This window comes from Eulemur rufifrons, chromosome 5 (genome assembly GCF_041146395.1).
Source record: "Eulemur rufifrons isolate Redbay chromosome 5, OSU_ERuf_1, whole genome shotgun sequence".
In the NCBI taxonomy this organism is placed as follows: Eukaryota; Metazoa; Chordata; class Mammalia; order Primates; family Lemuridae; genus Eulemur; species Eulemur rufifrons.
The window spans coordinates 43,917,745-43,929,505 of record NC_090987.1 but is presented as its reverse complement, the minus strand read 5'-3'; the positions used below and the strand labels follow the sequence as shown (position 1 = coordinate 43,929,505).

Here is an 11,761-nt window from a genome sequence, read left to right as displayed (position 1 = left end):
TATATAACCATTTACAATCCATCAACCCTTAACATTTAGTCACATTGCTCAATATTAGAATCTCATTAAAATTGATTCCAAAACTTTCAAATGAATCTTGGGGGACAGCTTATCCATGATGTTTCACACCTATCCCACTAAGATTTATTAACTTTCCCCATTTTTTCCTCTATAGTACGTTTTTCCTCATAAAAGCAGAAATTTCATTTTATTTGACTTTGCACATAGCATTCAGTTTCAAAGTTCCACACCACTAGAAAACCATTTAGAAAAAGCAAGTTGTTATATAATCTCTCAACAGCCCAGAGAAGGTACAGGGCAAGGACTCAGGCAGACTCAGATCTAGTTTCCAAGTAATACAACAGGAAACATGGAATTCAGTAAGAAATTCTCAGTGAACTTATAGTAACATGACTCACGACAAGAAAATTGTTCGATAAAATATGCTGAATGGGAAATGATTCAGTGAAAATATTATTCAGAACAAGCAATTACGGAGTGAAGGTATTACCCACAGCAGACAATTACTCAGTGAAAATATTACAGGGAGCCGGCAAATATTCAATCAACCATTTGACAAGGAGAGCAATTATTCAATAAACAATCATATAATTGTACCCAGTGGAGCATGCTTGCCATACGGCATACAAATCATTTACAGACATTCAGGACGAGGTTCTGAATGTTGAAAATGCAGATAATTTATGGTTCTCATTTGTCATTGTTGAGATAATTTCATTTTAGTTTTACTTTCAAGTAAACAGCATTAAAATGTGTACAACCATTCTAAAAATCAATTTTTCAAATAATCCCATTTCAGTTTTTTTTCCCTCCCCTCTCATATTATTCTTTCTCCTTTTTTTCCTTATTTCCTCCTTCTCCGACTGCTTCTCCCTGTCTCACTATTTACTTCTTTTCCATAAAATGTTTCAAAGGGTAAGACTGAATATTAAAAAGCCCATGTTTATTATTAAATCTTCTCTCCCTAAATTACTCATGAATATGTTTTCTAAGAAGAAGACATCACCAGCAGCTATTTATCAGACCTTGGTGGATTACAGGTATAATGTGCAATTCTTGACCTGGTCAGAATGTAATGACACCTTCATGGTGACAGTCAATGAATCAATAAATGTATACTTCAACCAGCAACACTTAATCACTGTGTACCAGCTGTCAGTCGGTGTGCTATGAGATACATATGACAATTATTGTTGTTAAGGAGTGTGTGGACTAATGGTAGAGACTGACCCACAAACGAAACATGTCGGCATAATTTGGTATCTGCTAGGAGAGGTGTGCATAAGCCACAGAGAAACAAAGATGAGTTCGAGAGAAGCCACCTTGAGGTGTGGAGCCTGAGCTAAGTGTGGGAGAAACACAGACATTTAGCCGGGTAAAGAAAGGTGGGAAAGGAGTCACAGGTGATGCGACAGCATGAGAATAGATACAGAGGCACGAACCACGTGATGAGTGTGAGGGCTACGAACAGTTCTGTGCCGCAGCATGTGACGTGATATGGGGACAGTGGTAGGATAGGAGGCTGGCAAAACAGGCACGTACAGGAGGGTCCATAGACTGAGTTAATACTCTTCATTTTTTTGTGTATTTAAAAGGTTCTTGGTATATGTAGTTTTGTTTTTCTTAGTTTTCCAGTATTAGAAAGACAGTTAAATATAATCGATGCTCCTGGTCCACCGTTAGTCACAGAGGGGATTGAAAAGTGGTGAATATTCAGGAAGGCAAGTGCTTGCTTCAGCATATGAAGAAAAGGAGTTCACGAGTGGTGAATCACACCGGGTAGGCATGGAAAGGGTATGAAAACATAGGTCTGTAAGAGCAGAGAGAACTGAGGGAACGGAGGTGATATGAAAACCGGCTGTGGGATGCTCCTCCTGGTGAATATGGGCTGCAGGTGCCTCCAGGAATCCGGTCACAGTCTAGGAACTGCTATATTTTCTTAGAACCAGTGAGGATGCTACTATCAAATTTGCTTGATTATACAAAAAGAGGGTTCCAGCGGGCGTTGGCTGTTTCGCCATCTAGTCTTGGTGATTGCATCTCCAGCTCCCTGCTGGGATCCGCTCTCTCTCAGGCTCATCCATGTGATTTGAGTGCACTGATTCGTGTCCCCAGGTCCGGGGCTTAGACAATCAGGTTTTCCACTCTTTCATGGTCGCAATGATTTCCGCCCTCCTTGGGAAGCACACAATCCCCTTGGAGGCCAGGGGGGCTATTTTCTGAGGCCCTGAGGAGAAAAGGCTTTAGTTCATCTCCTGGGTTGGGTGGGTAATGAAGTGGGACTGGAAGGGCTGAGTGTCCTCCCACAAGGGGGTGATTGGGCTGACAAGGAAGCCAACACCGTGTTTCCTCACCAAGTCCAAGCATGTGGGTGTGTGGTATAGTTTAATGCCCTAATTGAGCCACTAGGAATCCATCTCTCTGTCCCCTGAGCTTTCTAGGCTATACCAGACACTAAGTTTCTTTTTTTCTGACTAAGCCTCTGTTGGATTTTGTGTCTTTTGATATTTTGATACCAGAAGAATTCTTGTCACAAAGGCTGAAAATTTCAAATAGTTTGTCTTGTGGCTGCTACATGTTTGTTTAGTTACGTAATACGTAAACTAAATAAATGAATAAAGTAAACTATCTTTCAATAATGGTAGTTCCTTATCTGTGAATGGCTGTTTATAGTTACAAAGCCTGTCTGACTTAATATTCATAATAAATATTGAAGTAGATACTATTAACACCTTATATGTTTAAAGAATTAAATATTATCAGGGTTATACCAAGCACAGATGTTGTGGGCACAAACTCAACCTTGCTGACTCCAACTTGAAGATTATTCCTAAGACCCTTTTACTTCTGTAACTAGTACCGTGTAAACGTCAAAAACTCACATAGTGTTTTATATTTTTACATTTTTGTAGGTTTATTTTCTTTTTATTTTGAGACAGAGTCTTACTCTGTTGCCTGGGCTAGAGTGCCGTGGCGTCAGCCTAGCTCACAGCAACCTCAAACTCAAGCGATCCTCCTGCCTCAGCCTCCTGAGTAGCTGGGACTACAGGCATGTAGTGCATGCCACATCTAATTTTTTCTATTTTTAGTCATCTGGCTAAATTTTTCTACTTTTTTAGTAGAGATGTAGTCTTGCTCTTGCTGAGGCTGGTCTCCTTTGGCCTCAAGCGATCCTCCCGCCTTGGCCTTCCAGAGTGCTAGGCATTTTTGTAGGTTTTTAGAGACGATTAAAGGTGGATGATAGGAGGGTGTACTTTTAGGCTTCTATTTATAACCGTGAAATTTAGAAATTTATGGAATAGAATGATTGGTAAGAGGCAACTGATTTAAAATACACCTCCCCCACCTATTTTTTTGAGACAGGATCTTGCTCTCTTGCCTGAGCTAGAGTGCAGTGGCATCATCATAGCTCACTGCAACCTCAAAATCCTGGAGTCAAGCAATCCTTCTGCCTCAGCCTCCTAAGCAGCTGGGACTATAAGCACACACCACCATTCCCACCTAATTTTTCTATTTTTTTTTTTTTTTTTTTTTGAGACAGAGTCTCACTTTGTTGCCCAGGCTAGAGTGAGTGCCGTGGCGTCAGCCTAGCTCACAGCAACCTCAAACTCCTGAGCTCAAGGGATCCTCCTGTCTCAGCCTCCCGAGTAGTTGGGACTACAGGCATGCACCACCATGCCCGGCTAATTTTTTTGATATATATATTTTTAGCTGTCCATATGATTTCTTTCTATTTTTAGTAGAGATGGGGTCTCGCTCTTGCTCAGGCTGGTCTCGAACTCCTGAGCTCAAACGATCCGCCCACCTCGGCCTCCCAGAGTGCTAGGATTACAGGCGTGAGCCACCGCGCCCGGCCCTAATTTTTCTATTTTTTGTAGAGATGGGATCTCGCTCTTGCTCAGGCTGATCTCAAATTCCTGGCCTCAAGAGATCCTCCTGCCTCCCAAAGTGCTAGGATTACAGGCATGAGTCACTGTGCCTGATGCCCATGTTTTCTTTAAAGTAAAAATCTCAAAAATTGTCATTTTAAAAGTGACTCTGGGCAATCTTAAATAAAACATAACCTTCCTTAAATAGGAATTTCCATTAATGAATTTCAGATTTACTCTTTCTTTTCACATCTTCAAATGTATCATAACCTTTCATGCCATCATGGTCAGGATAATTTTTTCCATTGCAGCATTTGATTTTTAATTCCCCAGATATTCTTGATATGGTTCAGTTCCTCAGGGAATCATCACCCTCATGAGTCCCCACCTGCCATTCACAGATTCAGCCTCTCCCAGGAAGCTCTGGAGCCATGGCAGAGCTAGACGAGTCTGGCCAGGAAACCTCCTCCCCAGACTCTAGGTCTGTTTCTGTTTAATTTGAAACCCCGGAGAAATGGTGCATGAGACTTTCCAGTTAAAAACTAAATATTTCCCTTTTGAATAAAAGTACAATTGTTACACATTACTCTGTCTTATTTAATCATACCCTTAGGGAGTAAAGGGAGGTTCCTTGAAGGGTCGCTCGTGTCTTTTGTCAGGAAATTAATGAGAAAATAAAATACCCTGCAGAAATAAGATAAAAATGACCTCTTTTCTCATTTGAACTTGATCTAAATGTATCAAATTCCAATATAAAATAGTTAACTTGAACATTAATAGTACCCCCTATGAAATTTTTGATAATATTTCTTCACACTTTGCAATGCCATTTAATTACCCATTTTATATGTCCTCTCTCCTTCAAATAAATTATGACCTTGTCAAAAGCGTAGGTAATGCTTTTAAAAATCTTATTATTTTAGACCGCCTTCCTAGATACATAGGATAATCCACTATATTTTTAGATGTTCAGTATATGTCTGTGACCACCATGGAAGTAGATCTGCGCCATGGTGGTCCAGCGCATTTGCAGTTTGTTTTAAAGAGAGGAAATATGAAGCCAATTTTAGTGAGATGATGATGAAATGGGTAAACTCATATAGCAAATGAAAATTTGACATGATATATATAAACCTGTTGGAGAACAATGTAGCTGTATCTTTCAAAGCCCATAAAAATATTTAAGCTTTTGGCCATACCATTATTTAAGTAAAAATTTTATTCTAAGGAAATAATTCTTCAACCCAGCCAATACCTTGATTTTGGCTCAATGATGCTGATTTTGGACCTTTTGTCTCAAGAACCATAAAAAGTAAAATTTCTGTTTTTCTAAGCTACCAAGTTCATGGAATTTGTTACAGCAGCCAAAGGAAACTAGTACAAGAAACTATGTCTGTTATCCAGGAAAGAGATGATGATAGTCTAGACTAGAATGATAAAAATGAAGATGGTAAGAAGAATTGCATTTTAAATGGGTCTTAAGTGTAGGACAAGTAGGATTTTAAATCAGATCAGAAATGAGACATAAAATAAAGAGTCTGGCTGTCTCTAAAATTTTTGCCTAAATAACTGAAATGATTTTGCATCAGCTGAGGTTAAAAAAAAGTTGCATGTGAAGGTTTTTCAAGGGGCATCCAGGAGTTCTGTTTGGGACATTCTGGGTTTGAGATATTTTTTTTCCAGGTATCTAAATGGATATTTGATTAGGTAGTTGAATATAAAACTGTGAAGTCTGGGAGACAGATCTTTGGCTGGTGATCCAAATTTGGGAGTTTTTAGCACATATGTGGCGTTAAAAGCCATGAGATGAGAAGAGATCATGAAGGGAGTAAATATAACTAGAGAAGAGAAGGAAACTAAAGACTGACCCTTTGGAAATCCCACATAATATGTTTTGAGAGAAGCTTTGTGTGTGAACATAACCATTGCAACAATATTTATAAAAATTTGTGGGTAATATTAATAGCCAACAATAGGGAACTTCTTATGTCAATGGAGATATTCATTCATTGAAAACAATGATTATAATGACAGTGGATGTAATTATGATAAATTACTAAGTAAATGAAATTGGAAGTTGAGATAAATACATATCATAATGTAAGGATGAACATGGAAAAGTATTATGTAAATTAAAATAATTGTGTTAATTTTCGGTTTCTTACACTAAGCAGTTTTCAACTTACTGTTCTATAATGTACAAAATTCCCAATGAGATAACATTGAATCATATCATGGTTGGTTGTTTAGAAATAACACAATGGAAAACACATTGAAAATAAGTGAAATATTTTAATATTATATTTCCTTTAAATCATAGTCATTTTAAAAACATTTAAAAACATGATAAATATAACACAATTATTTATTCTCAATACCCACTATTTTTATAGCTGAAGCAATAGAGAGGGCGGCACTTGCCCCCGACAAGCGTCTCTTTCAGTTCTTCAGGTTCTCACCAGAATAAAAATGGACAGGAAAACTTCAGTCATTGAAGCCGTGATGGAAAGGAAAATCTTTGCTGTTCTGCTTTTAGTTGATGACTTATTTTCAGTTACCTTGAAGTATGAAAATACCTTACCTTTAGTAATCAATTTTTAAAATGATTAGTAGCAATAAAGAAACTAAGATCCTTTTAAAAATTTTTCAGCACCAAGTCAATCTCTACTTGAACCCTATTTTCTTCCTTATTTTTTTAGAGTTTGTACTCTTTCCACACTCAGAACATTTATAAAATTTATAGTTTTTCAATATGAAAACACAAAATTATGTTACAGACATTGAAAAATTATGTTAACAGAGAAAATGGAATTATCTTTATTAAGATTTAGTTAAAGTGCTGAAAGTCTGCTTCAGAAGGATCAAAGTTCAACTTTCTTGACATTTATGTCAGTTTTATACGTATTATTTTTAAAAAGTTGGAGTGCTTTTGTTAAAAAATTCTCTAAACTGGTTCTTTTTTGTTTCTATACTCTTCATGCAGAGACTCTTATAACGTAATAAAAGCCATTTTATTTGTAGAAAGAGGAAAAGGAAAGAAAAATATAAATGTGAGCATTAAAAAAATGCAAAACTATTAGATATGGGTTTATTAATGAAGATTTTCAAGAGTGATAATCAGATTTTCAAGAAAGATGATCCACTTATTTCTGATTTCTAAGCAATATAAATTTAGGCTGTGATAGCTGTGAATCAACCTCTGTTATATCAACCACATGGTAGAAATTTGATATTATATGGGAACATTTTTGGTGTTCTAAATTTTTACAGTATTAGAATACCCATAAAAGAGAAAAAAGGAGTTCCTCAACTGCCTATATATTGTAATGTAAAACTCTCGCTTTGCTGATTTTTCACTGATATAATTTCATTAAAAACATTTTAAAAATATCATTGCTTGAATTTTACTTTTCCCACAGCAGATTTGTAATATGTGGACATAATCTTGAATTGTCCTGAAAAAGTATTTGGAACAAAAATTTTTAGCATCCAAAAAGAACAAAATTATGTTAAGTTTAGGAAAAACATCCATGATTCATGACCTCTTTTACTAATATAAAGCATCATTCAGAAACTCAGGAGACTTCTGTAAGTTTGAAAAGCAATGATGGGACAATTCTGCAATTTGAAAAGCATTTATTTAGTATTTCTATTACTGGCTCTGATAGAGTTGTTTGTGGAAGTGTTGCTGAGATCAACTGGAAAAGCCCAATAAAGTACAAACAATAAGATTTCTTTGAAGGCATCAGACAGCTTTTACAATAAGACTTTAGGGAACAAAATCTTGGGGGAGGGTAGGATCCATATGCAGAAGTGAGCTGATACTCTCTGGCCATTTTTCTTTTTAGGGTGTTGCTGATTTTAGGTACAGGCCAGGAGGCTTAGAGTTTAATGAAAGGGCCTGTGCATAGGACTGCTGGTGAAAGACAGAGAAACAATTGGAGATTTTGTCAGGCATACGGAAAAAAAAAAAAAATCAGAGTCATGAGATTTTAGAGAAGAGATGGGTAAAGAACTGATACCACTGATTTCTCCCTCAAGATATCTGTGTGAGTCTAGAGCTGCATGGGGTAGGAGGCTGGGCAGAGCAGGAAGAGAAGCAGAAGGCCCTTGAAACACAGGGCAGAGTTAATGACAGTCTTGGTGCTGAGAATTTAGGACATTCCATGGGGAGGAACTCCGGTGACTACCCCAGGCTGCCAGTGGGAAATGCTGGAGGGCCTCCTCCTCTGAGTAGGAAATGAATTCAAGATAGTGGCAACCAACACAGCTACGTCAGGTGGATCCCACACAGTAGGATTAAGGTGATCCCTCCCACATTATTACCTACCAAAGGAAAAGTTAAACCTTGTCCAGAGGAAGATAACATCATCCAAAACATCTATAATTTTATCATATTCTGCATTTAATTTAGAAAGTATCAAGTATGCAAAGTGACAGGATCATATGACTAGAAACAACAACGTATAATAGAAACATGCCCACAGGTGATCCAGATATTGGATAAGGAACTTTAAAATTCTTTTTTCTAATATGAAACACTTCTTGAATTTGTATGTCATCTTTGCAGGGGAACCATGCTAATCTTCTCTGTATCATTCCAATTTCAGTATATATGTTGCCAAAGTGAGTGCCGGGAGTTTGTGACTCTCCCAAAAAAATGGGTCCCAGGCAGGATCATCACAGATGATTTGGAAAAATAATAGACAGAGACAAAGTGTAGTTTACAGTGATGGGGAAGTCAGGGGTCCTCCAGCGTTCCCATGAGCCAGGAGGCACTGAGTGAAGTCCCACATCAGTATTTATTGGTACTGCAAGTAGTTGTCCTTGGTCATAGATTTATGTGTACAGATTATTTGTTTAGATTTCAAGGTTCCCCAAAGGTTTCAAGAGATCCCTTACCTAATTCTATCTACGAGAGTAAATGGTTACAAGATTTTTCCAAGATAAACATTTTAAGCCCTAAGTTAAGAATAGACTTAGCTGAGCATACAAGTTAAAGATAAAATCCTTAATTAAGCAATAATGCATAAAACAGGAGCAGATAACCTACATACTTTTCTAATCTATTTCTCTATATACCGAGACATGTGGTCAGGAGTGAAACAGGAATAGCCTTGAGATTTATGATAGTTCCAGCTGCAGGTTGTCTGCTGAGCTGACATCCTATGATCAGTCTCTTAACCTTGGGCCCCATGCCAAGCCCTGCCTTGCACAAGCTCCAGGAGCTGGCTTATAGGCCTTGAGATTGGTGCAGCTTTGCAGTCGCCCCTGGTTGCTGGAATGCCCCCCTTAATGTTAAGCAGGTTCTGGTTTGTGAACTAACACACCCACCGATTCCTTCAAGGCAAAGCCCTGCAAAACTCATGAAACTTTCCATGCCTCTTAACCCTATTTCCCAACAAATGAGCACTTCAAAATTCTTACAATCAATATGCCGAGAGGTAAAGATGAAGAATGCACCAGAGAATTAGTATCTATCTTTGAGAAGAAAGAATCAGTTTGAAATTATAGAAATGGGCACAGATGTTATTCACCACAATTTATGCAGATTGCCTTAGGGGAGAATGTTACCTGGCACAGTTCTATTAGAGGATGTATGGCTCGATATTAAACAGAATACTGATTCTCCCTGAACCAGTGTACATAATTCAGGAACTAAATGGCTGGAGATAATCCCAGGTGATTCTCCAACACAGGGAGACAGAAGTTGATTACTGGAAACAGAGGCATAACACATTCGCAGGCCTAGGAGGTCAGGGTGTCTGCAACGGAGATGACATTTAGCACATATTGGCCCTCTGCAAGAGGGTGGGGGCTTGGATAGATGTAATTGTTGCACAGAGCTCAGGTTAACATTGTGCCTTGATTTCTCTTTCTGAACTTACTTTTCACAAAATATCAAAAGATGTACCTAAAAAAAATCCTTAGAATAAACAATGAATAATCTACCTAGAATAATTCTTTTAATACTATTAATAAATGTAAAGTTTCCAGTTTCACATGAAATATTTTAACCAAAAACCTGCATTGATGTTTCAGATAAACTCTTTCAAATTGTTTATATTTAAGGTGTACAGCATGATGTTTTGGTATACAAATACATAATGAAATGTTTTCTTCAGTCAACGAAATTAACATGTCCATCATTTCACTTAGTTACCTTTTGTGTATGTGTGTATGTCCGGTAAGAGCACCTAAAATCTACTCTCTTAGCAAATTTCTAGTATATAATGTAATATTATCAACTATAGTCCTCATATTCAGATAAACTTTATTTTAAAAACACTTGACAACATTTAATTTCATCTTTATAACTACTCTATCTAGTAGGTACTATTATCCTAGATTTACAGATGGAAAACTTGAGGCCTAGGGAGATTAACTATTTGCTCAAGTTTGAAAGGAATAACATTTGGCTCACACATTTCAGCCTAAAATTGCTTTCTTCATTTTGAGGGAGTTTTCAAATTAGGCTATAAATCCTACTGTCTCTTTGTGCTGATAAGCCAAAACACTCAAGTTTTTAAGCTAATTTTAAAAATGTGTGATTGCGCACCTATCTTTCATGGTGCATGTGCCTTTTGGCCATCTTTGCCTTCACGGAGTTCTGCCGGCTGAGGGTTGGCTGGCGTAAGTGAAGTTCTCCAGGCTCATGTCTTCAGGAAGACGATTATACCATTTGACAAATGTGCTATCTGAACTTAGCACCCAGCAGAAACAAGCTTTCACAATGGTAGGGCAATTTGAATATTATGTAGGTGTTCTTGTGGGTTGCAAGCACTTTATTACCAGCACCAAAATACTAACTTACATAGATGCTGTGTCCTGGCGTGAAGCTTACAGAGAAGGTTGAAAAATGGAAGCTTCTTCCACTGCTAACAATTCAAATGTAATGAGGAAAAATTGAGAAAATGAAAAGGGAAATGACTTCCCCTGCAGTGAGCTAAGAAAGTTTCTTTCTCCCTTATTTCTTTCTCAAACTTAATTTTATGGCAGTTTTTCTCTGCATGAACAAAATACTTTTTTCACTTTAAATGCAATTTTTTTCCACTGAAACTGCTATTAGAACCCGGAATACTTTCCTTTATAAACATGGTGCAAAGAGACACTTAAAAAAAAAAAATTAGATCCCACATCTTTAACATCATTATTTTATTATATTTGTCATTTTTATATGCCTCATTGTATCAGGCAAGAATCATTCAGTTTCAAATGAGAGAAAAGTAAATGCAAACTAGTTTAAATTATATGGGAATGTTTTGGCTCACTCCATTGCTGAGACAGGCTTCAGGTATGGTTTGATAAGGGCATCAGTTCTATTTGTCTGCTGCAATTTATTAAATAGTGTTTTCTATGGTGGCTTTACTCTCAGGCTGGCTTCTTCTCTCTTAGTAGTAAAATGTCCTTACCTTATAGAAACCTTTACTATTCTGTAAAAAGCAAGAGAAATGTATTTTCTGCCTCCAAACATAGGACAAAAGTTTCCGTGTTTCTCTCTGATTAACCTAGGATAATGCATTGTGTTAATTAACCTAGGCCTGAGTATGTTCCTGTTACCATAACAGGAGGATACATTTGCACCTGGGCAAGGTGCAGAGCCCCCTCCATCCACACAGCTGCTGTATATACAGGGAGGATGGCTTTCTAAAGCAATTATCTGCTGTTTGCTGAGAAGGGAGAAGAGGAAACAGATGATGTCTACACAACGACTACATTCCACTACACCCAATTGACAATACTTTCTAGGGTCAAGACATTGTCTTTCCACTTGGATAAAATATTTCCATGAAAGAGTTCACATGGTGGATTGGTTTCCAGAATAAAAGATAAATATTTGATTTCAGAAAGTATTCCTTTGAGCAGAGGAT

The 11,761-nt window shown here is 37.4% G+C and overlaps 1 non-coding gene across 1 annotated transcript; it reads right to left on the bottom strand.

Moving 5' to 3' along the window:
• Positions 1-8,417: 8,417 nt before the first annotated feature.
• LOC138383531 (U6 spliceosomal RNA) lies at positions 8,418-8,524 on the bottom strand. The gene has a single exon (XR_011233599.1). It is a non-coding gene; the product is annotated as a U6 spliceosomal RNA (small nuclear RNA).
• Between the last annotated feature and the right edge of the window lie 3,237 nt (positions 8,525-11,761).